This window comes from Meles meles, chromosome 18 (assembly GCF_922984935.1).
Source record: "Meles meles chromosome 18, mMelMel3.1 paternal haplotype, whole genome shotgun sequence".
Lineage (NCBI taxonomy): Eukaryota > Metazoa > Chordata > Mammalia > Carnivora > Mustelidae > Meles > Meles meles.
The window spans coordinates 26,112,125-26,138,961 of record NC_060083.1 but is presented as its reverse complement, the minus strand read 5'-3'; the positions used below and the strand labels follow the sequence as shown (position 1 = coordinate 26,138,961).

At 49.0% G+C, this 26,837-nt stretch overlaps 1 protein-coding gene across 6 annotated transcripts in view; it reads right to left on the bottom strand.

The window, feature by feature from the left end:
* Window positions 1-26,837, bottom strand: part of RAP1GAP2 (RAP1 GTPase activating protein 2) — a 241,140-nt gene that overhangs the window by 140,937 nt on the left and 73,366 nt on the right. The window lies entirely within an intron of this gene.

Here is a 26,837-nt window from a genome sequence, read left to right as displayed (position 1 = left end):
GGGCAGCCGCCCCCCCCACCACCTCTCTCGCCGCTCCCTCTCCGTCCCCTCCTCTGCGCTCCCCCGTCCCCGCCTCCGCTGGCGGGGCCCCCGGGCTCCCTCCCCAGGCAAAGGCGGCTGACGCGCTCTCTCCCAGCCCGGCCCGCCGGGATACTTCTCCAATGCTGTCACTGTCTTTAAAACACAGGGAGAAAAAACATCCACCGAGACGAAACGCGTGTCCTCAGTCCGTGCGAAACTGCCTTGGCACATGGACACCGCCGCCGGCCTCCCCCAGCCCAGGGCCAGGCGGGTAGAGAGGGCACCACGCGCCCAGCGCCCGCCCTCCCCAGCCTGAGGCGCCCTGGCGTTTTGACTCAGCGGGATGCTACCTTTTACCTTTCCCCAAGTCCGGGAAGCGGCTGTCCTGGGAGGCTGGAGGAGGCAGGAGGGGGCTACTCCTGCAACGGTGGCGCTACCTGAGCTGGAGTCAGTCCCCCGTTAACCTTTGTTTCCCCTGCCCTGGAAGCCTGACACACCACCGGGTCAATAATCAGTTTCACCGAGACTACACCTCTGCCTGGCGTCCCGTGTTGCCAGGGAGACCAAGGGGCGCCCCCACTCCACCAGCACCTCACAGACACCCCGCACCAGTTCTTCCCTTCCTCCCGCATACCCCATGCAAGCTTCATCTTCACTTCAGAGCCTAAAGAAAGAATGTCACTGGCCAGTTCCTAGGGACTGGGCGGGGGCTGAGTCCCTGATGTGGACAGGGCTGCTCAGAAGCCCCTCACTCACTCACTTCCATCTGGGGCCAGGAAACCCAGCCCCTTTTCACCACCATCACCACCACACCCCAACGTCCACACTAGTTTGCTTCTCCTTCCCCCACAGAAGGGACTTGGACAGTGGGCTGGAGAAATTAAAATAAGCCCAATTAGTCCATCTTCCGAAACAGCCCTTTGGGGCCATAAAGGTCCTGAGGCAATTTGCCTTGTTGTGGGTTCTGTTGTTTTGTTTTTGTTTTTCAGATAGCCTGGTGTTCCTGCAAGCACAGAGAATCCGGCAGGGAAGGGGACTTGCTGGAGAGGGACAGGGCTGGAAATGAATTCCAGGACCTGCGGCCTCAACCCCACCTCTCCAGTGGGCACATTTTCTCGCTGGCACTGGAACTGGGGTGGAGAGGAGGGAACACCAGGGTGCTGCCAAAATGTGCCTGGTTTATTTATGAAGCATCCATTAGCAATGGCCCAGGCCCTCCTGGGCCTGTCTGGATGGTGGGGGGCATCACAGAGACAGCCATGGACATTTATTTATAGCCAGAGAGTGAGTGACCCCGTCCCCACCCCTGGGACTGCAGCTAGGCCTGCTGCAAGGAGTCCACCAGTAGGGACCGGAGAATCGGTCTGGAAAAAGAATGGGGAGTGTCCTCAGGGGGTTAGAAGGCAGAGCACAAGCACAAGCAGCTCAGGGCTTTTGCCTCTGGCAGAACACAAAACTGACAAGCTAGCTGATGGACTATTTCAGGACTCAGAGGGTGATGGGGGCACTGGCCATAGGTCTAGCCTAGCATGGGTGAATTCTATCCACCCACACACAGAAGCAAGCTGCATCCCAGTGCAAGGCTGACCCTTTCCCAGGTGAGTGAGTACGGGGTAGCTCAGCCCATTCCCCACCACCTGGGAGGTATTTCAGGTCAAGTGCATCAGTGAGCAACAGGGCACTGGAATGAAGGCAAAAAAATCTTTCCACCAAGCAAGTTATCCTTCTTGTTCTAGGGTTCCAGGCTCTCTCAGTTCCTCTACAACCTCAGTATTTCCAGCCCCAACGTGGCTGAAAACACAAGGTTGTCCCTAAAAGACCAAAACCTGATCTGATTCCTGAGGCCCTAGAGGTAGAAGACAGTGAGGAAGACCACCCTTCTGTCCATACCGCGCACCAAAACACCAAAGCATAATGAGCTGCCCAGCGACCATCTGCCTTTTGGTTCTGAAGTGAAGATGAAGCCTGCATGGAGAATGCAGGAGAATGAGAAGAACTGACATGGGATGTGTGCCCCAATGGGACACCAGGTGCTGGTGGAAAGGGGGCACCCCTCCATCTCCCTGGTATAAGGCAGAGAATGCAATGGCCATCCATGCTAGACTTCCCCATCCCACCAACGTATTTGTTAATACTTTGTGCAGAGGGACTAAGGTAAGTGAGAAAGAGAAGAACACCTTTGCCCAAAACAAACATTGCTCTAACACACAGGGAACCACGAAACAACCCCATGCCAGGCTTCCTGGTGCAGTGTGACCCAGCCACAGTTCCCCAAAATTAGGCCATTCACATACCCCTTCACCATTTTTTTTGGCTCAACATTACATACCCCGTCATTTAATATTATTTCCCCTTAATTAAATCAACTCACTTTTTTACTTAATTACTTTTAAAAGAAGGGGCGCCTGGGTGGCTCAGTGGGTTAAGCCGCTGCCTTCGGCTCGGGTCATGATCTCAGGGTCCTGGGATCGAGTCCCGCATCGGGCTCTCTGCTCAGCAGGGAGCCTGCTTTCCTCTCACTCTCTCTGCCTGCCTCTCTGCCTACTTGTGAGCTCTCTCTGTCAAATAAATAAATAAATCTTTAAAAACAAAGAAAACATTGCTACCCTAAACGAAAATTTATGATCGCTTGTCATTCATATCATGAAAACAAATACAAACTTATTAAAATCTAGCTCAATACTATTGCCTGACAAAGTCTCTGAGCTTCAAACAACTTTGTTAAGAGAGAAAAATAGGCAAGTGTTAGGTGTTAGCCAAACACTTACACCAAACAAAGGCATGGTCCTTAAAGAAATCACAAAGTTTGAAAGAGAATCAAAAGGGAACACTTTTCGGGGCACCTGGGTGGCTCAGTCCTTAAGCGTCTGCCTTCGGCTCAGGTCATGACCCCAGGGTCCTTGGATTGAGCCCTGCATTGGGCTCCCTGCTCCACGGGAAGCCTGCTTCTCCCTCTCCCACTCCCCCTGCTGTGTTCCCTCTCTTGCTGTCTCTCTCTCTGTCACATAAATAAATAAAATCTTAAAAAAAAAAAAAAAGAAAGGGAACATTTTTCACATTAGTGAGTCAACAGAGAAGCCTGGACACAAGCAGACCAGAGCAAAGGGGATCAGGGAGGACCGCAGGAAAGGGGTCTCCCAATCTCCACCAGCAGTCTATCCCCAGCAGTGTCCCAGCTCACAGAACCTCAAAGCTTGGTTCCCGCCCACCCCCACCCCACCTCCAAGCCCACAGTCCCTGAGAACAAAGTGCCAGCCAGCTGCCAACCTGGTTCTCTGCCCCACTGGGGGGAAGCCCAACGGCTGAAGGGGCCTGGGTGGGAGTCGGGGGAGGGCACGACAGGGAAGTTAATCATGAACAGAGGGCAGACAGCTGCACACCCCGTTCCTAAGGGGCCAGTGGGGTGAGACAGACAGACACGCATGCTTGGTCCTAAAGAAAAGGGCCTTCTGTGCCTGGGAACCCGCTCCAGGAGACACATCCGTGTGAAACTGGGACTTAGCCCTGTTGCCAGCGCCCAAGTCTCAGAGAGAGACAGGAGCAAGGGCTCCTTCTCCACCCCATACCCCCTCAAGCTCTGGGACCTCCATGCCTCTGGAAAATGACTCCAACCCCTTCTTGGCTAGGATTGGGAAAAGATAGGCAGCAAAGAGCGGCGTGGGAGCCAGCAGGGTGGGGCCTTCTATGAAAACCAGACTTCTTTCAGACGCCTGCCCCTCCCCTTCTGTAGGGGACAGCTTCTCCGACCACCCTACGGATCGCACAACCTTAGGCCTGCTCAGGACAGGCCAGCACCACCACTCTCTTCTGCCTTGGGGCACATCCGTGTATACAGCAGCTGGGAGAAATCACTCGGAAGCCTCTCTCACTCTCACTTCTACAGAGCACCCACACCTGTGCTTTAGGCAATGGGATGACATTCATTCTTGGCAGGTACATCAGCGCCCCCTGCTGGGCCTCATTACAGTTGTGTCTCTGGGATACCAGCCCAGGAAGAAGAGAAAAAAGAGGAAAGGGGGGGGGGGCGTGCTCCAGAGGGAAAAAGAGGGAGGGAAAGAGAGAAAAGGGAAAGGCTGGAAAGGTCTGAGGTGTGGAAGCCATTTATACTTTGTTCTGTTTTTAAGTAGGCTCCATGCCCAGCCTGGAGCCCAATACCGGCTTAAACGCACAACCCTCAGATCAAGGTCTGAGCCACAATCAAGAGTCAGATGCTTCACTGACCCTCTCATGCGCCCCACCATTCCTACTTTGAAAAGAGAGATGCGGGAGGGGTCTTTGCCAACACCCAACGCACTGCCTCTCCTCCCAGCTCCCAACGTCCCCTCTCAGCGCCCCCAAGGGGGCCCATCCCACAACTCGGTCCTTCAGTGACTGCACCAGGTCATGCCCAGGCCCAGCAGGGAGGTCGCAAAGACAAGCCTCGGGAGCCCTGGCAACAACCATACTTTCCTGGAGCCACACATTTCATACTAAACAGAGGATCTGCCTAGAAACTGGCTCAGATTTTGGAAACGGATCTTGGTGACTTGTGTGGCATTTCCGAGCTCCAGGGAAAGGAAACTGTGCCTGAGGAAACCCACAGATCCCACTCTGTGGTAGGGATCCAGCCCTCAGGCTGCACGTTGTTTGGGACCCAGAGCCTGCCATGCACGACGTCAATCAGGACTGAACCCATGAATCTAAGTGGCATGACTATAATTTTTCCCTCGGTAGAAACATTTGAGAGGACTCTTCTGTGTGTGAAATTTCTGATGCTTATGAAGAAGCAAATTTTGCATGGCAGCCACACAGGGCTCCCCCCAGAGAACCAGGAGCGGAAGAGGCTAAGGACTGAGTGGCCTGCAGCCTGTCACACTGAGGACCTCCTCTCACACCCAGATCCCTGGTCCCCATGTCACATCACCAAGCCTCGCCAGCTGTAGCTACCCGAAGCCACTTCTACTCCCCGGCTTCCCAAGGCTGAGTGGAAAAGTGAGGAGGAAAGCTGTCTTTCCATAATATTAGCAACATTGCTTAGCAACACCGTTCCAAGCAAGAACCGGCAGACTCTCCAAAAACCTATTCTGTTTGGATCTACAAAGAACAGAATGGTTCCTTATACATGTATTATTTATATACTATTTTATACACCCAGTCACGCCTTCTGTCTCTGGCTTCCTTGAGAAATGACGTATTACGCCTAACTGAGATTTCCAGACAACTAGAGCTCTGACTTGCAAAACTTTTTGTTTGCCTGCTTGCTCTTAGCGTAATAACCTTGGCCGAAAATTTCTCTAAAAGTCTTACACATTTTCGTTCTTTTTTTTTTTTTTTAAAGATTTTATTTATTTATTCGACAGAGAGAGATCACAAGTAGGCAGAGAGGCAGGCAGAGAGAGTGAGAGGGAAGCAGGCTCCCTGCGGAGCAGAGAGCCCGATGCGGGACTCGATCCCAGGACCCTGAGATCATGACCTGAGCCGAAGGCAGCGGCTTAACCCACTGAGCCACCCAGGCGCCCCCATTTTCGTTCTTTTTAAAGGCAGGTTTAACACAACCGTTCCTTGGTGGCTCAGAGCCATTATGATCAATACTAACCATTGTACCACGCTAAAACTCCGTTACGGGGCACCTGGGTGGCTCACTCGGTTCAGTGTCTGCCTTTGGCTCAGGTTCTAATCCCAGGGTCCTGGGATCGAGCCCCACACCAGGCTCCCTGCTCACAGGGAGCCGGCTTCTCCCTCTCCTCCCTGATTGTGCTCTTTCTCGCTTGCTTGCGCTCTCTCTCTCAAATAAATAAGTAGAATCTTAAATAAATAAATAAACAAAAATAAACAAAATGGACAAACGGTGGAATATCTGTACCACAGAACACCACCTGGTAGTAAAAAGGAACAAAATACCAAGACATGCAAAAACAGGGATGACTTTCTGAAACAGTATGCTGAGTGAAAAAAGCTAGATACAAAAAAAAAAAAAAGTATGATTCCATTTATACGAATTCTAAAACAGACAATCTAAGGTGCAAGAATTAGGGCAGTGGTTGCCTCTGGGGTAAGGAAGCTTCTGGAAAGACAGAAATGTTCTATTTCAGGAAAGGGTGGTGGAATTCATTTGTCCAAAATGTACAATTAAGATCTGTGCATTTCAACGTATGTAAGTTTTACCCCCAAAACACTGAAATTAACAGTAAGCGCAGTAAGGAGTGGGCTGGGTGGAGGTCTGGCTGACCCAGGCGCAGCACAGCAGCTACAGCAGCTGGGGGCACGATTCTATTTACCGTGCATGTGCTTACATTTTCCATAATCAAAAGTAAGAGAAGATGTTCATAGTGGGAAGAAAAGGTTAACAGCTTACGTCTGGAAGTAAATGATGATTTTTATCGTCATCTTTGTTTTTCTACTATATACAAATTTATAAGGACTCCATTTTCATTTTCTAAGTAAAAAGATGTCTATGGTCAAACTTTTTTTTTTTAAAGATTTTATTTATCTGACAGAGACACAGAGAGAGAGAGAGGGAACACAAGCAGGGGGAGGGGGAGAGGAAGAAGCAGGGACTCGATCCCAGGACCCTAGGATCATGACCTTAGCTGAAGGCAGCCACTTAACAGACTGAGCCACCCAGGCACCCCATTGTCAGACATTTTATTTATTTATTTTTTAAAGATTTTATTTATTTATTTATTTGACACAGAGAGAGAGAGAGACAGTGAGAGAGGAAACACAAGCAGGGGGTAGTGGGAGAGGGAGAAGCAGGCTTCCTGAAGAGCAGGGAGCCCGATGCGGGCTCGATCCCAGCACCCCGGGATCATGACCTGAGCTGAAGGCAGAGGCTTAACGACTGAGCCACCCAGATGCCCCCCGTTGTCAGACATTTTAAATGAGAATGCCTTTCGGGGATGGGGGGGGGTCGGCTTGCTCACTGTGCTGTTTTGAATCCTCGCTCAGTGACTGTTCACCCAGAAACCAAAGAACTGAGCTTGACAACAATGAGAGTGAGCACCTGAGGGCTGTGGTGAAGCTCACTTTAGAACTTTTTACTCCTGACTTGTATGCATTTGCCATATGCAAGAGTTTTTAGAAAGACCGAGGCACTGCTGTGTACAAGCAGGCAAGTGTTTAACACACACACACACACACATACCCTCAGGTCAGTCTAGGATTTAGGTGCCCATATAGTCAATCTGCATTCCCTGCACTGCACATTTCACCAGGGTATGTGTGTGTGTGTACGCACGTGTACACACGTACACGCGCATGCACACGCATTTGTGCAGAGGCAGGGATGGGATGCCGAGCAGAGTGTGCTAGCTGGCACCAGACCAGGCAGGAGTACCAATGTCACCTCTGAGTCAACAGCAGGAGGATTGCTGTGTGCATCACGGACAGCTCATGAGCCTGGTCAACCAGAAACTTCATAGGTCAGGGCCCCATCTACTGATCCCTGATAAATCTTAATCTGTTTTCGGTTGTCTGAACTAATCTCTCGCTTCTTTGGGATGGACACTCCTTTCTAGAGGAAACTGCCTCATGGGTGGGGGTAATCAAAGCTCTTCGGCTCCAGGAAAGGTGCTTCCTTCACAACGGACTCTGCACTGGGACTCACTGATGTGTTAATAGCTCTTTCCCACTCTGACATTAAGTCCTCTTAGCCTCAAACATAAACACAAAGTTGATCTCCGGTGTTGACATAGACTCCCAGGGCTTGGAGCTTCGCCCCACTGGGCCCAGCCCTAAGGCTCCTGGAGAGCAGCTGTCCGAGCTTTGCAAGCTTTTTACTAGGCAGGCTTTCCAGGGCTCTTTCGCTCTTTACATCAGGAAAGTCCTTCCAGCTGTCTAGCCTGCGTTACTCCTGTTGTAACCTGCGCTCTTTGGGTAAGCAACTCCCCTCCACCTTTAGAGAAACCCCATTTAGTTCCCACCATCTTAACCTCTCCCAGGTCCCAAAATTGTGCAGGGTTGATGATCCTTTTACCCAAGCCTCCAAACTCTTTGCTTCCTTCCATTTCCTCCCTTGCCCCGGCCCTCTTCACTCAGTTACGAGAGAGGATCAGGGACGGTGTGGGTCACAAATGATGGGTTGCAGCTCATAACTAAAGAACCAAAGCCTCCCAATTCGTCCCTTCTTCTTCTTAATAGATTAGAGCCATTTCAAGGTTGTGGGCAGCCAGGCTCAGGAGCCGGCTTTGTGGGAACACCATCCGTCAAATCTGTCATGGCAGGGGACATGTAAGGAAGGGTGTCCTAAGATAGTCTCCAGGCAAAGCCAGCAGTGACCTTCACGTAGCCCCATGTCAGTTATGAGAATCGCTCTCTTCACCAAAGCTGGGAAAGCAGGGGTCTGGAACAGAGATAGTTGCAACCCACCCCACCCTACAAAGCAGTGGGGTGCCCCAGAGGCAGGACAATGGATTGACAGTGTAATGTACCCAAAAGATCCAATGGGGAAATCAACTGAGCTGCTTTCTCGGCTGCTGATCCATCCCAAAAGAATGCCTCCTCCCCAGAGAGGCCTTCATTGAGCACTTACCTAGAGTACATCCCCTTGGTTACGGGGGACCTAGCTTGTTTTGTTTTGTTCTGTTTTTATTGATTTTTCTGTTCACTTGTTGTTCGGTCTTTCTGTCCCAGTGGAACATAAACCCCACAGAAGCAGCCATCATGGACATATCAGACATCACCACCATTTCCCTGCACCCAGAATGGCATCTGACCCACTCCAACGCTCCAGGAAGGGAGGAGGGATGGAAGCAGTGGGGCTGGGGGGAGGGGGGGGAGGGCGGGTGGAGAAGGAGTAAGACAGGAGTAAGGAAGGGTAGCCCTCCAGGAGGATCTTGTGTCCTGGAGTCTGAGCTTCCTTGGCCCCAGAAGATCTTTAGGCTTTTGACTTGACAGAAGTGGTTTGGCTGGCTGTAGGGGAAGGCAGAGCACTGAGGTCCCAGGGCTGGAAACCCACCCTCCCCTCCTCACAGGTGGAAAGATTCAGATGGGGTGGCTAAAAGGATGTCTTCTTAGGGACCTGCATCAAGCTGATGCAGCCTGGGGAGTCTAGAAACTGCAAGGCAGCTGCTCCAACTCTAAGGTTTCTTTTGGAGTTCCTGAAAGCCACCTCAGCTTTTAGACAACCCCAGGGAGGAGAGGGCTCCAAAAATACCGTATTTCCTGCCAAGCCTAGAGGGAGTTTTTCTAAGTGTTTTTTTTTTTTTTTCCCTAAGAAAAATAAGAGCGTTAACTGCAGTAAAGGTGCAACTCTCTTAGGTGGTCCCGAACCTGGCTCATCGGACACCAGCCACCTCCACCACGAGGCCTAAGTTCAAGCCCAGTGAAGTCAAAGTCATATACCTGCTGCATACCGGTGGGGAAGTCAGTGCCACGTCTGTCTGCCCTGGCCCCAGAGATCGGCCCCCTGGGGCTGTCTCCAGAAAAGCCTGGTGATGATGTGGCCAAGGCGACCAGTTACTGGAAAGGTCTGAGGATGACCGTGAAACTGGCCATTCACAACAGAAAGGCCCAGACTGAAGGGGGACCTTCTGCCTCTGTCTTGCTTATCAACGCCCTCAAGGAACCACCAAGAAACTGAAAGAAGCAGGAAAAGATGAAGCACAGTGGAAACATCACTTTTGATGAGACTGTCAGCAATGCCCGACAGATGCGGCACCAATCTTCAGCCAGAGAACTCTCTAGAAGCACTGATGAGCCCCCCGAGGACTGCCCAGTCTGTGGGCTGCAATGTTGATACCATCATCCTCCCAACCCCACAGGTGACCTCAACAGTGGGGCCGTGGGATGCCCCACTAGTTAAGAACTATTAAGGAAGATATTTCAATATGGGATCATTTGACAACCCCCTCCAAAGAAAAGTAAATATGATAAAAATCAAACAAGGTTATTATATTTCAGCTCACTGGACACTGTAGCCTGCCCAAGGCCCTGAGTCTCTACTAATAAGGAAGATTAGCAAATGTTACAGAGATGTTAAAGACATATTAGCACCTAACTGATATTTTCTCCTTGAGGTTGTGAGGAGCTCCAAAAGAGACCCAAAAAGGGAATGGCTTTCTCTCCGGTGACCGGTGCCAAACCATGCTGTGTCCCTGTACCACCTAATGTCACTTTTCCCAGTTCCAACTTTGGAATCACTGTGCCAGCCCATGCATTTCCACCTTCTTCCTCTCCCCCATGGAACGCGGAGATGAGCTAAGGGCTCAGAGGGTCCCCTGTGAAGAAATCACCCCACCAGTCCTGGTGTCCACAGCCTGGTGTAGGTCACCATCCCAGCTGTTCCTGTCCAGGAACAGCTCTGACAGCAGGTGTTGCTCATCCTGAGCAAGCTGGGTGACTCAGTCAGTTAAGCGTCTGCCTTCGGCTCAGGTCCCTGCTCAGAGGGGAATATGCTTCTCCCTCTCCCTCTGCCCCTCCCCCACCCCTCACTCACAAATCTCTTTCTCTCTCTCTCTAATAAATAAATAAAATCTTCAAAAAATATATATATCCTCCCCATTTACTAGATGAGTAAACTTAGACACAGAGAGGTTAATGCTCCTATCCAGGATCACACAGCTCCTAAGAAGCAGAGCTTGGAACCAGCCACAAATGATCCCCATAGATATTGACCCACACAAAATCCAAAATGAAGAGTACTGGAGACTCCAGGAGAGGAGGTACTGATTGGGCCAGAGGCTCCCCAAGCCTGTCACCAGATTTCTGCCTGTTCAGTACCCAGGGCCCCCTGGTTGACAGACCTTGGAAAGCACTCTGACACCACTGTTGGTTTTTGTGACTCAGGCGGGGCTGTCCTTCTCCCAACCTACCCATCCTGAACTCTTGGGTGGGTACCATGGTCGAGGCCTGACCAATCCATGTATTCCATTCACTAAGCCATAGTGATTGCTCTAGGGATGAGCACATTAACCTGGTAGGTCCAGAATGAACACCTGAATCTTTGCTGGCACCACAGGAAGAAGGAGCTTACTAACCCTGGAGCTTCCAGATTCAGTGGCTGTGTTACGAGGAGAGCTGCCTACAAATGAAGTGAATGGGGAGGAAACCAGAGCCAAACAGACTATCCAATATTTTCTGACCTACCTGGATCCAGCCATTCCTGAAGCCAAGTTTTCATAAAGGTATCCATTACAAGAGCTTTTTTGGATTTGTTTTTCCTTTTGATGTCTTTTTTTCCCCTAAGCCAAAGTGAACTAGATTTCTGTCATGAGTGACCTAGTTAATTAATGTAGATCTCTACCCAATGGGTAAGGACACACATGAGGGGGCAAAACTACAGCTTTAACAAGAGGGCCACATCACTCCCTTTCCCCAGGGGAGCAACCCCCAAGGTGTACCATGGAGAAGCCTTCCTGGGAAGAACCCCGAAACTGCTTCTCCAATACAAACAGACCTGGGTGCACCAACCCACCCAATGAGCAACAGGCTTGGGGAAAGTTCCCTCAACCCTATCAAGGGGAAAGCAGATGGTACAATTCTGACCCTGAGAATAAACCAGGAATTTCTCTCTTCCTCTCTGCTGCCAGCATGCAGGTCACTCATTTCATCTTTCTCCAATAAGATCAAGGACTATTCAAGGAAGATGTTCTAAAAAGGAGGGAGGGGGAACAGACCAACAAATCCAAAATGTGGGGCATTCTATAGAACCACTTTGCCAGGTCCGCTGTTCTATATTTAAGGAGACTAAAGAAGTGTGACAACCCAGTGCAGTGGCCACTATCAAAAAGTCAATAATATCACCTACTACACGGTCCATATTCAAACTTGGAACAACTGCAAATATTTAGATAGAGACTGTATGTTAAATTATCTTATTACATTAATATTAATTTGCTTACATGTGATAACACTATTGTGGTTACATCAGAGAATGGTCTTATTTGGGGGAGGTTTTGGTGAGTATTTTTTTTTTTCAATTTTTTTAAGATTTTATTTATTTATTAGAGAGATGGAGAGAGAGCACAAGTAGGCAGAGCAGCAGGCAGAGGGAGAGGGAGAAGCAGGCTCTCCACTGAGCAAGGAGCCCGATGCGGGACTCGATCCCAGGACCCCGGGACCACGACCTGAGCCGAAGGCAGACGCTTAACCGACTGAGCCACCCAGGGGCCCCTTTGTTGAGTATTTAGATGTAAGGTGTCATGACGTCCGCAACTTGTCTCTACCTTACCATACTTATACAGACAGAGACAGAACCACTGGTAAATGGACCAGATCTGTCCTCTTGTTATCTATAGGTTCCTTCCCTAGTCTGTTTTCTCCGCTGTAAGATGAGGGCTAAAGGGGTGCCTGAAAAAAGAACTGAAGACGGAGGCTAAGATGAGATGATCCTTTCCAAGGTACTGGTGATAGGAGCGGTCTCCTAGGTCACCCCCTCTCTCCCCAGTTGTTAGTTCTAGGCCTCTCAGGGGACCCAGTCCTTAGAACTTGACCTTAAGATGACACATGCAGACAATTCAGAGGGCCACAGTCCACTGACTTGGAGAGGACTGTGCTGCTCGGGGTGGATGGTGTGGTGGGCACTGCACAACTGGAGAGACTCGAGAGGATGAGAAATCAGAGAAATGAGATCCTAACGAAAAAGGACATTTCACCCAACAGACTGGTGAATGTCCACACCCACCCATGGTGGGTGTAAAAGCTGCTGACAATTTAGCAGTATGGCTAAAAGAAGTCACAAGCATGTTCATTGGAGCACTTTCTGTAAGAGTAACAAAATATCATAAACAATTGTTTAGAGGGAAAACAGGTAAGTAGAATGTGATAGATTCACAAACTAGCTACTATGCAATGGTTACAAAGAGTGAGCTCAGCCTGGGGCACCTGAGTGGCTCAGTCAGTTAAGTGTCTGCCTTCAGCTCAGATCATGATCCCAGGGTCCTGGGATCCAGCCCCATGTCAGGGTCCCTGCTCAGGGGAGCGCCTGCTTCTCTGTCTGCGCTCTTTCCCCTTGATCGTTCTCTATCTCTCTCTCTCTCTCTCTCTCACTTGCTTTGTCAAATAAATAAAATCTTAAAAAAGAAGAATATATGTTCATATTATATAGGAATTTATACAGAAGCACTGGAAAGGAACTCTTAAGTGGATTTAAGGAGGTGACAGGGTGGACTGGTAATAAGAGCCAATCTTCTCACTGTATATATTTTTATGTGAATTTGCTTTGTGAACCAAATACATGTAAATACATTTACTATTCAAAATAAATTATAAGTAAATAATTAATGAGTACCAGTCAGGATAACCACGATACTTTAGACAACATAGTGGAAACACTTAGCAATACTCATAAAAATAGAGGTCCAGACCCTTTGGGTCAGTTATTCCATCCTCAGGAATATATAGCCTAAGGAAATAAATTCTGCACACGCAAGAAACTACTTTCACCAAAATGGGTGTTCCTTTGGCATTTCTGGGGATGGAGAACTTGAAGCAACCTAAATGTCAACTAACATGAGATCAGTTCATTTATTTATGCCCTGGAGACAAGGCTGCTGGGCACACCGTGGCCGCCTCCCTTGGGATGCCCCTCCACACCCCTCCTAAGCACGGGTCTCAGAACAATGACAACTGAGTGCAGGTGACCAGCCTCCGGGTGATGAGATCGGTGGACAGCACAGGTGAAAGCCACTGACGCTCAGAGTTTCCAGTGGGAGCCCCACGCTCCATGTGCTCAAGCACAGTCTGCAGCCATCGTGAAAGCTGCAGGTCCCAGGTCCACCCTCCAAATTCCGGCACAGCACATCTGGGGTGAAGTCCAGGAATCTGAATTTTAACAAATACCCCCAGACGGTCCCCTTTGGTAACCACTGGCCTATGTCAGTGCAAACCTGGGAATAATTTCCATGAGGGAGAAAAGATTAATCACAGGAGCTTTTTGCTTCACTTTTCTCACGTTTTCTTTTACTTCTTGTATTTTTTTTTTTTAAGATTTTATTTATTTGACAGACAGAGCTCACAAGTAGGCAGAGAGGCAGGCAGAGAGAGAGAGGAGGAAGTAGGCTCCCCGCCAAGCAGAGAGCCCGATGCGGGGCTCGACCTCAGGACCCTGAGATCATGACCCGAGCCGAAGGCAGAGGCTTTAACCCACTGAGCCACCCAGCCACCCCTACTTCTTGTATTTTTTAAGTAGGCTCCACACCTAATGTGGGTTTGAACTCACAACTCTGAGATTAAGCATTGCATGCTCTACCCACTGAGCCAGCCAGGCACCTTCTCATGTTTTCTTTAACATCGTGTGATGTTATCGTTCCAGTAAACACACAGACCCGCACATGTGGATAATGATTTTTGTATATAAGCACAAGCCCAGGAAGCTGAGGTCTTCTGGAAGCAAATGTCTCAGTCCTGCTTTCCAGAGAGATCAGAAAGCCCTCTATAGTCTTACTAAGAAGACGTTACCATTCTATTGCTATTATTATATTAATATCAATTAGTTACTAATGTATTACAAGTATAAGCATTATTAATCATTAATAAATGTTATTTTAACAAGCAATTTCATTGCATTTACCACGTGTACTGTCGGAAGCACTTTACACTTGTTGACTGAATTAATCCTCATGACAATCTGGGTGGTATTACTCTTAATATTCCCATTTTACAGACTTAGAAGCTGAGAGATGGAAAGGTGAAGCCATTTGCCCATGGTTTCAGGTAAGGTACAGAGCTGGACTCCCCACTGGGCAGGGGGCTTTAAGAAACCAAGCTCTTAAGCACTCTGCTCACCCAACAGCCTTGATACTGCCAGATGGGCCAGGAGGTCAACACCAGGCTGCGGCCAGTTCAGTCTGAGAAATCACTCAAAGGGCATATCCTAAGCATGGGGTGGAGGTTGCTTTATCTCTGTGGCATAAAATGACCTTTCCCTGACAGTCTCTATGGAGCTCTTCCGCTGTTTCATGTGATCCTTTTTGTTGTCCAGCTCTCCCTTCTTGGGTCAAGCCCAGTTTCCCACCACCAGGGGTGATGTGAGACCAGTTCCGCTTGCTGGAGTGCTACAGGTGAGCGGGGCGAGGCACCAGGAGGGGGCCCGAGGGGTTCTAGAGTGAGGGGCCCCCAGAAACATTCTCTGCTGATGGGGGTCACTGGCCTATCCCTTCATGGAGACGGAGGTGGTAGGCACAGAGATTTAAAAAAAAAAAAAAAAAAAAAAGCCGTCCTAGCCCTAACTCACCACACCCTCCATCTGAAGAAAGCAAGTAATTAATCACTGAGACAGGAACCAGCTGCACCGGGAGCAGTGGGAGAGGGGAGGAGCAGAGACTGAGAGAGAGCAAGACAGAAGAGCAAAGAGAGATGGGAAAGATGCAGATACCCAGAAGTGGGGAGGGAACAGTCACCAACAGAGAAGATGAGCAAAGAAACACTGAAAATGACACAGCAGAGGGAGCACAACAGTCAGGAAATCGTCACCCGCTCTTCTGGCCCTGGCCAGGGCTCCCTCGTGCGCAGACCTCATCTCCCCAGAGAGCACGAAGAGCACACATCCCAAGTTCTAAACCTGAGCGAGCGCAAGGCACTGTTCTCCCATCTGCCCTCCTGGCCGCCGGGAGAGCAGGCAGTCTGTGCTAACAGCGCCACCTGCTGGCGCGGGGGAGAACTGTGTGTTCCCATCTTGCCCACCAGGCAGGGGTCAAGCCTGACAAGTCTTAACCCATTCCCCACCCTCCTTCTGCATCTTCGCACCTCCAAACCTCCAAGCCTGTTCCCGCCTCAATACATACGTCCTGTTCCCACTGCCTGGGATGCTCCTCGTGGCTGGCTCCTTCTCTTCACTCAATGTCTTCGCTCAAATGTCATTTCCATGGAGGGGTTATTTCTGACCACCCAAAGTGTCCCCTGTGAATGCCCCTTATTCACCTCACTGCCTGCTTCCTGCACAGGACTGGGAGTTACCTGAAATCACGCAGGTTCTTTATTCTGTTCCCGTCTGCCTCCCTCATTAGAAAGTACCACGAGGCTCCTCTAGATCTTAACAGTCTACTTTTAGATGACCTGGCTCCATATTCACTTAGCTGAGCTACCCTGAGCTCAAGAACCCAACTTCAAACTCCACGGAGATGGGCCACAAGCTCTTCAAACTCACCCCGTTCAAAGCCAAAGTCATTATCTTCCCCCATGAAAACCGGGTTTCCCTCCTGCACTCCCGGCTTGGTGACCCACAGGACAACTCTGCAAATCTTCTAGGCATGAAACCCCAGCTTCTGTGGGACTCCTCCACTCACATAGAGAGACCCCACGTGGGCCAGACACCTGTTCTGAAGATTCCCCTACACATGGCCCTGGCCAGTGCCCTCCCCTCCAGCCCCAGTCCCTGCCTCCAATTTCCTCAGGAGCAAGTGTCCTCACCTCCCAGATCAATCCCAAAACTGCCAAAGCAGCCTTCCCAGGCTCTCTCCCTCCCCCTAACCTAGGGCTCCCATCCCCTCCTTAGTCCCACATTGGAGACACCCCTACACTCCCTGAGCACACCCCACACTCACCTGAGTATCTGACTCACTGTTTCTCAAACAGCTCCATACATTTGGCAACCCCATGCCTTTGCCCTTGTGCCCTGAAATGTGCCCCTACAACTCTCCCCTCTTGCGGGATTCCTTTTCAACCAACAAATGCTACCTCCTTCAGAAAGCACTGCCTGATGCCACAAAGAATTCTCTGCTCCTCCCATATCTCTACCAGCACTGCCTCACATCCCAAGCTTTGCAGTTGGCTGTTGAACGCCTGTCACCCACACACTGTGAGCTCCCTGGGCACAGGGACCAGGCCCTGAATTCTGTAACCACTCTCGGTATCTTCAGTAACAGCCACGGTCATGAGCAGTAAGGACTGTGCTAAGCACTTTTCATGTGAGTGCATTCAACCCTCAAATATCCCTATGACGTAGGGGCTTTCATTATCTTCACTTCCCAGATGGGAAAACAGAAGCTCAGAGAGGTTCGGGAGTCTTATCCAAGGAACGTCATTACTGAGTGACAGAAGCAGGATCCCCAGCTCCCAAATCAGTGCCTGGCACAAAGTAGGTGCCCAATGAATATTCATTAGCTAAACAAACAGCTCTCTTTCTCCCACAGTAGACCTCAGTGCTGTTCACAGTTCAAAGGCATGAACGCCCCATGTTCTTGCTTTCTCTGTGCCAACTCTGACCCAGTTATATGAGCCAAGTTTCTCGTCTTCTCTCTGTCTTCCCCCTCCTGCCCAAACTGTGAGCCAAAAAAGACCCTGCCGTGTCAGGTGAGAGAAATGCTAGTGACGAGCCTATGTTTAAAGGGCGTGACACGTTTGGAGGTAAAAGCAGGCACTGTACAGAGGCAGCCCTCAAAGCTTCCAGGCGTCCCCGTCAGAACCCCCACCGGCGTTGACACCTACCTCCCCTTCCTCTTCTCTAGCCAAGCCTCCTTACTTCGGCTTGGTATACAGAATCTGCAATCCATACACGACTTCCCATTCAATTGTGTTGTTTCCCCACTGTTTAATCAGTAATCGTTCCAGTAGTGCTTGGCCCTCTCTCCAACTGCCTTATTTATTACACAGCCACTCAGGAACGTGGCTGCCCCTTCTGACCCTGACTCAGAGTGTGAGCTGTGAGTTCTGGACAGCTAACCCAAGGGGTGGCACGCAGGGCACCTCGCCCCACATTCTTCTGAACACGTGAGGCCCACCACAGTCGATGCAATGGCGCTTACTCTGTACTCCCAGTTGACTAAAAGATCAAGAAAAAGATAAAGGCAAAGCGGTTTTTTGACTGAATTAGCCTCCCAACAGTCTTCCTGTCTCAGACACAAATTCCCGAACCCATACCATTCAGGAGGTGAATGGTCAGGACATGCTGACATCGCTGGGACCCCCCGACAAAGCCTGGGTCCCACAGTTCACTCCGAGGAACTTGGACCCCAGCCTGGGAGACCAAAATGCATCAGGCATAGTCATGTGACATATGGTCTCATAACACAGCCCCCCCAGACCCATAAGACTGGAAACTACCTCAGTCCCAAGGGGAAGTTGGGGGGGGGGGTGTCCAACCAACCCCCTGGCTGATGCGGCTTCCACCACAGCACCGAGAAGCCCTGGGGTCAGGTGTGAACAGAGGAAGTGCCCGAGGTCAAGTATCGGGAAGCCAGCTCATCCCCATAATGCCCACACCATCTGGAGCCGGGCACGTCGTCCCTGTTTACTGCGCTTCATGCTCTATCCAGAGCCTTTCTACACACCTGCACCTCATTCCCCTGACATGGAGGCAGCAGCCACCCCCTCCCAATCTGGATCCCTCCGTGTGTCCCCCGAGCCTCAGTGGGACTAGCATCGATGTGTGTCCGTGTGAGTGCAGAGCACCATTCCATCCTTCCACACCTAGACCTGTGTCTGAGCGTGCCAGTGGGTCTGCCTTCGGGCTTGTGCTCAGAATTAAGTATGATCCAGAGACCAGGGGCGCCTGGGTGGCTCTGTCGGTTAAGCATCTGACTCTTTGATTTAGACTCGGGTCTCAATCACAGGGTCGTGAGTTCAAGCCCCACGCTGGGCTCCATAAAAAAAGAAAATGGGAGAGAAAACCGACAAATGACAAAAATGACAAATGACAAATGACAAATGATAAAAAAAGAAAATGACAAAACCTGTGGGGCCGGACAACCTTGGCTGAGTCCTCCTCCACCCTATACCGCCTGTAGGGCAGGGGAGGTCAGTGTACCACCCCAGCCTCGGTTCCTTCCACAATAAAAGGGAAAGAACAGAAGGGGCGACTTCACGGGACAGTGGGGAGGACGGAATGAGGTAGAAGAGCCAGTGCTCTGGAACTGGCAACTCTCTTCATTGCTGTTACAATGGAACGTGGCAGCAGATGTCAAACAAAAGTTTGTGTTTTTTAGGGACAGTGTTTCCAAGAGTGGGTGTGACTGTGTGTGTGACTCCGGATAAGGTCCTGTCTCAGTGCACGTACCAGTGTGTGCATCTGAGTGCTGGGGAAGCCAGGGCCCACGACCCACTACATGGGACTGGACCTCACCAGGTTCTCTTGGCTCCTATTCCCTGGCCGGAGGAGACAGCTGTGTGTGAACTCCAGCTCGTGGCCACCCCCAGGGTGCCACCTAGCGGCACTAGATCTGGGCAGCCTGACACCTTCTGGCCCGAGGGTCCAGGAGCATGTCTGGCAGCAGGAGACAAGTCACAGACTGCAGAATCTCTGGGCTTGTGCAACTCTTGGAAAACCACCAGGGGAGTGTGGCCTTCCATTTCTAACCAGTGCTGTCTAACAGAACTGTCCGTGATGGTGGAAATGTTCTGCACCTGGGCTCACCAGCACAGGAGCCACCAGCCACATGTGCCTACTGAGCACTGCGAATGTGGCTAATGCAAATGGGGAACTGCATTTCTAGCTGTACTAATTTTAATTAATTTAAATGTAACTCACCAGACGTGCCTGTACAGGACAGTACTAGCCTGAAGGACTATTTGATCCTGGGCATCCAGCTATGCCCGAAACAGACAGACCGACTCCCTGAACCAAGGCATCTCCTTTTCACACACGCCAGTTTGACTCTGACCACATCCGCAGAGTCCTGACCGGCCCAGTGATGAACAGCGGAGCAGTCAGATCCTCCCTAGAGCAGACAGATCCAAACCCACTCAGAGAAGGCAGCAGAAGCAGCAGCACCTGCTACGGAAAGACAAGAGGGACTGGGCCCCTGGGGGTGCAAGCAGGTCCCAGGCAGTGTGCCACGCCTCCAGGACACAGCACACCCTGATCCTGGAAGAGGTGGGGGCCCTGTGACTGAAGAGCCTCCTGAACGCAGACAGGACTTGAACGCAGACAGCATGGACTCGAAGACAGAGAAACCAGCTGTGTGATTTAAGCCAGGAACAACCTCTCAGAGGCTAATTTTCCTCACCTGTAAAATAGGACTCGGAGCACGTAGCCCAGAAAGACTGGGTGAGGATCCAGATAAGGCATATAAAAGCATCTCAGACAGTGTAGCTGCACAGAATAAGCAGGAAATGTTGGCTAAATTATTAATAGTTCTATATGGCTTAAGGCGCCTGGATGGCTCAGTGGTTAGGCGTCTGCCTTAGGCTCAGGTCATGATCCCAGGATCCTGGGATTGAGCCCCACACATCAGGCTCCCTGCATCAGGAAGCCTGCTTCTCCCTCTCCCACTCCCACTCACCCCTGCTTATGTTCCCTCTCTCGCTGTGTCTCCCTCTGTCAAATAAAATCTTAAAAAAAAAAAAAAATTCTATATAGCTTTATATTAAACCATCATCATTTAAGTTTTTACAAACTGAAAAGAAAACTTGATTAATAGAACAATTCTCTGGGTCACCCGGACGCTACACGGGGACATACTCCTTGGATCCCCCTTTCCTTCCAGCCCAGGTCCATCTTGCAGACTGCACCCCACAGCACCTGGCAGCCATCCATCTATCACTTAAAGCCGCCTTCCTCTTCCTCTTGACCCACTGCTCGTCCCCATCCATCAGCTCCCAACGCAGTCCCACATGATCTGCCCTGGTAGCCACAGCGACCTTCTATAAAGCTCCACGCCACCTCTCAGAGCCTCCAACTACCTCCCCGCAGCTCAACAAACTGAACACACACTCTGAAGTATGAACTTCAAGGCCCACCTCCACCAGCCAGGCCCCTCACCTTTTTGACCTGCTATCCTCACTCTTCCCATACCCCTGCCTCACTCGTCACGTGAGCAAACCTTGCTCTTTTTCACCTCTGAGTCAGTATAAGATTCAGCAGACAAGTCAAGGGAATCAAACAGAAACCAAGAAAAGGGATCTTTGTATATGTAAGAACTTAGTAATGGAAGGGGAAAATTAAAGTCTTGCGCTGGAGTAACTATTTGGAAAATAAAAGTCTAATTTCATCTCTCATCTTATCCCAACTAAATTCCAAATGGATTAAAGCGTTAAATGTGAAAAGGAAATAAACCGATTTAAATAAATATATATATACACATATATATAGGAAACATCAACTTTCTGGATGCAGAAGGACTTTTCTTTTTTTTTTTTAAAGATTTTATTTATTTATTTGACAGAGAGAGAGATCACAAGTAGGCAGAGTGGCAGGCAGAGAGAGAGGAAGAAGCAGGCTCCCTGCAGAGCAGAGAACCCGATGCGGGGCTCGATCCCAGGACCCTGAGATCATGACCCGAGCCGAAGGCAGCGGCTTAATCCACTGAGCCACCCAGGCGCCCCTGCAGAAGGACTTTTCTAAGCACAAATGTAACAGAGAAGGGGCGCCCGAGTGGCATAGTTAAACATCCATCTCTTGGTCTTAACTGAAAGAGAGCTCTAACCAGTCAACAGGAAGTATATGAACATCCCAGTAGAAAAATAGGCAAGAGTCATTATGAAATATTTTCTCAAAAAATAAAATAAAAATAAATGCGTGAAAACACCTTACCTTCAGTGGTTGTCAAAGAAAATAAAGAGACATACAAAAATTCATATTCAAAAATGTTTTTGCAGCATTGTTTATTAATAGTTAAAAATTTAAAACTTTAATATCTAAAAATAAAGGAATAACTACATCATGAAACATCATAATGATAAGATTGTGGGGTGCCTGGGTTGGCTCACTCATTAGCGTCTGCCTTCAGCTCAGGTCATGATCCCAGGGTCCTGGGATCAAGCCCCGAGTTGGGCTCCCTGCTCAGCAAGGAGTCTGATTCTCCCTCTCCTACTCCCCTTGCTTGTGTTCCTTCTCTTGCTCTCTCTCTCTCTCTCTGTCAAATAAATAAATAAAATCTTAAAAAAAAAAAAAAGATCTCATAGAAAAATAATAAGACTGTATGCAATATTTTTAATCATGTTTTTAAAGAATATTTAATGGTGTTGAAAACGTAATTACATGGGTGTCTGGGTGGGTCAGTGGGTTAAAGCCTCTGCCTTTGGCTCAGGTCATGATCCCAGGGTCCTGGGATCAAGCCCCACATCCGGCTCTCTGCTCCGTGGAGAGCCTGCTTCCTCCTCTCTCCCTCTGCCTGCCTCTCTGCCTACTTGTGATCTCTGCTGTCAAGTAAATAAATAAAATCTTTAAAAAAAAAAAATGTAATTACATAATAAGTTTTAAGGAGAAGCAACAAGGTACAAAAAGACTAAAGAAACATCAAAATGATAACAGTTTGGGTGGTGGGTCATGAGTTTTTATTTCTTCATCCCCATATTTGTATGCATTTCCTAAATCTTCTCCAGTGAACATGTACTATTTTTATAATCAAGAAAAAAGCTATTTTTAAAAAGGAAAAAAAAAAGGCTATTCTGATACAGGGAAACGTTTGTTATACAATGTAGAGAAAAGAAGACCCAAAAAGGCCATGAAGGCTTTTGTTCACTTACTCGGAGTTACAGTAATGTTGATATAATAGAGAATGAACTAAGATGTACCGCATCAGTCAAATCAGTGTAAAAATTAAGTATCAGTGAGGACATGAGGAAAAGGACTCTAGTAGAACCCACATATACCCCTGGCAGCAGTGTTAACAGTAAAACCTCCTTTTAAAATATAAAATAAAAATTATATCTGGGGCGCCTGGGTGGCTCAGTGGGTTAAAGCCTCTGCCTTCGGCTCAGGTCATGATCCCAGGGTCCTGGGATCGAGCCCCACATGGGGCTCTCTGCTCCGCAGGGAGCCTGCTTCCTCCTCTCTCTCTGCCTGCCTCTCTGCCTAGTTGTGATTTCTCTCTGTCAAATAAATAAAATATTTTTAAAAATTATATCTATACTATTCATATTATGCATATTATATATACTTGGTTTTATCACAGCATACATGACATAGAATGTTCCGTGACTTTCAGCTGTACACACAGTGACTGGCTAAGTCTTCATATCAGGCTATGCTCACACGTGTAGCTGCCATCTGTCACATACAACACTACTAATGGTCTATTTTCCTGACGCCGTACCTTTCATGCCTGTGACTTACTGAATCCGTAACTGGAAGTCTGTACCTTCCACCCTCTGCCCCTCTGACAACCATCGGTTCGATCTCTGTATTTATGAGTTTATGAGTCTGTTTCTGCTTTTTGTTTTTGTTTTGTAGATTCCACCCATAAGTAAAAATCATAAAACCTTTTTTTTTTTTTACTTTAAATTCCAGTATAGTTAACCCACAGTGTTATATGAGAATAAAATAACAGTGTTGGGGCGCCTGGGTAGCTCAGTGGGTTGGGCCTCTGCCCTCGGCTCAGGTCAGGATCCCAGGGTCCTGGGATCAAGCCCCGCATAGGACTCTCTGCTCAGCGGGGAGCCTCCTTCTCCTCTCTCTGCCTGCCTCTCTGCCTACTTGTGATCTCTCTCTCTCTGTCAAATAAATAAATAAATAAAATCTTTAAAAAAATAAAGAATAAAATAACAGTGTTATATCAGAATAAAAAGTTTCTGCACAGCAAAGGAAACAATCAACAAAATTATAAGGCAACCTACCAAGTGGGAGAAGATATTTGCAAATGACATATCCAATAAAGAGTCAGTATCCCAAATCTATAAAGAACTTATCGGGGTGCCTGGCTAGCTCAGTCGGTAGAGCATGTGACTCTTATTCTCAAGGTTTTGAGTTCAAGCCCCACGTTGGGGATGGAGTCTACTTAAATAAAAAAATAAAAATAAAAAAATCTATGAAAAAAAATTAAGAACTTATACAACTCAATAACCAAAAAACAAATAATCCAATTAAAAGTGGACAGAGGAAATGTACATAAAACCTCTCTTCAGGGTAATCTGGCTACATCTGGAAGGGGGGCAACCCAACAGCCTCACCTTCAGGTATGCCTCCAGGCTCTCATGCATATGCACAGAAGGTCCCACGAGGACACAGTCACTATAGCATTGTCTGCAATATAAGAAAACAGACTGGGGGGAGGGGGTGCGCGCCTGGGTGGCACAGTCTCTTGAGCATCCAACTCTTGGTTTCAGCTCATGATCATGATCTCAGGGTCATGAGATTGAGCCCCACGTAGGGCTCCAGGGCTCCATGAGGCTTGAGACTCTCCCTCCACCTACTCCCCCACCCTGTGTGCTCATGTTCCTGCGCACGCTCTCTTTCAAATAAATAAATAGATCTTTAAAAAAAAAAGAAAATGTTAACGACCCTAGAGACCATCAATAGGAGATACAAAGGGGAAGCAAAAAAAACAACATATTCGTACACATAAATACCACATGGCAGCTAAAAAGAAGGAACTGGATGTATGACACCATGGATAGATTCCAAAATGCACGTGGAAAGGCACAGATGCAGAACTCTAGTGGTAACAACGGACACTGTTCTAAGCACTAGACGTATGTAGGCTTACACAATTCCCAAAATAGTCCTGCAAGAAGGTTTTAGGCTTTACTATTATTCCCATCTTACGGATGACTAAACTGAGGCACAGAGAAATTATGTAACCTGCTGGAAGTCTCACAAGCTGGTAAGTGGCAGAGCCAAGACCTGAACCCCAACAGTCCGATGCTAGAACATGACCACGACACTCACATAAATTTAAAAGGACATGATGCACGTGGATTCCTAACACATGGAGAAAACTCTATAATGGATCTAGGCACCTACTCATGGATATGACTGTATGAGAAAGACTGAGAAAAAAACACCAAATTCCCAACAGTGCTCACCTCTATGGAGGGGGGAGACAGGGTAATGGAGCCAAGGAGGAGTGATTACAGGGATTTAACTTGAGGATGCCATTTCCTCTATTTAAAAAAAAAAAAAAAAAAGCTCAAAAAGTTTAATACAGAAGTACCATATGATCTGGCAATTCAGCTTCTGGGTATGTGCCCAAAAGAACGGAGGGACTCCTCAGAGTCTTGTAGATTCGTGTTCAGAGCAGCATTATTCATACCAGCCAGAAGGTGCAAGTGTTCCTCGACAGATGAGTGGATAAACAAAATGTGGATAAATAAAATACTCTCTGTGTATTTTATCTTAAAGAGGCAGGGGATTCTGACACACGCTACCACACGGATGAACCCCGAGGATACTACGCCCAAGTGAAATATGCCAGACACAGAAGGGTCAACCCTGCACAAGCCCACTTCTCTGAGGTCGCACAGTGACCAAATTCACAGAATGCTGGTCAGCAAGGGGCTGGGGGTTGAGGGGGAGACAGGGAGTTTCAGCTTGGGAGGATGAAAAGTTCTAGAAATGACTAGCGATGTTGGTTATACAACATTATAAACATAATGCCACTGAATAAGTAATAATGATATTAAAATAATAGGTATGTTTTACCATCATTTTTTAAAAAGGTTTGGTGAAAAGGCAACAAAAGTTCACAACTGCCAAGTTTGGGTCATCAGTACCCCAAGGTGGCCATGTCACTATTGTAAAAATCAGACAAACAAAACAAGAGCCTCAGGATGGCAGAGGGTGTAGAAGCGAGGCCCAAGCCCATGCAGGCAGGATGCCCCTCATTGCCGCCCCTCAGGCTTTCCCATCCCTCCCTGCCCCCCTCCTATTTCTACTGCATTGTGGTTGCTATAGAAACAAGGCACCTCAGGCTCCCAGAGCCCAGGCCAGGTGCTGCTAACTCCAGGAATCGTGTCAGAGTGTGAATGTAACAAAAGCCGGATCATCCGGGCCTCATACACATACACACACACACACACACGCATATACACATAAACACACATATACACATATGTATACACACATACACTATATACACGTACATATATACACATACACATATACAGACACACATGCGCATGCACACATACAGATACGCATATACACACATACACACATACGCATGCACACACACACACACATATACATAAACGCATACACATACACACATGTCTGCTCTCCTGGCAGGTTTACCAAATAAGGGCGTGTCTGTGTAGGTGCCCGCACTGATACCAGCTGCTCACTCCCGACAGCCGCAGGCCTGGGTCTGGATGCATGCGGGTCCCGTTTGCCCCGAGGGTATGGCTGCATGCATGTGCACGCGTCACATGGGTATCAGTGTCCACGCAGTCCAGGACTATGATTACTAACACCAAAAATCCTGTGGCAGGTAACATACTCCACGCCTCCCCTGGATTATCTCCTTGAAACCTTACAACAGTAGTACCTACGTGTATTATCCCCAACAAGACACAGAGAGACTGTGCAGCTTACATGAGGTGACCCAGAGCACATGAACCTCCCCACATGACTGTGGGGAGAGAGCTTTAAATGTCACCCGTTCCCAAAAAGCCGCAAACACAGCTGCCTCAGAATACCACCCCTGGCCTTACTAACACCCGGGTCTCCTGGGCCCCACCTAGGCCTGAGGAAGCAGACTCTCCAGTGGGACGGGGGGGAGGGGGCACAGCAGCCGGGTTGGGGGCACCCCCTGGTCCAGCCTCAGCTGAGCTGGTAGGGTGGTCTGGACAGGCTGTGGCAGCCTGAGTTCCCTTCAAGTCCTCTTTCCGGGCCTAGAAATGGGCCTAGAAAGCCTGCAGCCCAAAGACCCTCAATTCCAGATGGTGTCTGCTCACAGTGAGGTAACCAAGAAAGTGCCAGTGGCTGCCACCTCTCTCTCTCTTTCACACGCGTGCACGCGCGCGCACACACACACACACACACACATCCCTCGGGGCAGGGCTCCAAAAGTCAGTTATGTGGCTTTGCGGCCTGCCAGGCACGGATTTCCGCCCACTCCACCCTCTAAGAATGAGTGGGGCGTGGGGTGGAGGTCTACACTGCGGTCAACTCCTGGTTCACAGCTCAGCCCGAGGCAGGGAGGGGTTAGTCACCTCACCTGAACAACAAACCATGACGAAGTCAGGCTGGGCACCTGAGAGGCTCCCCCAGCCTCACACTTCAAGGGGAGAGGGACGAAGGCAGA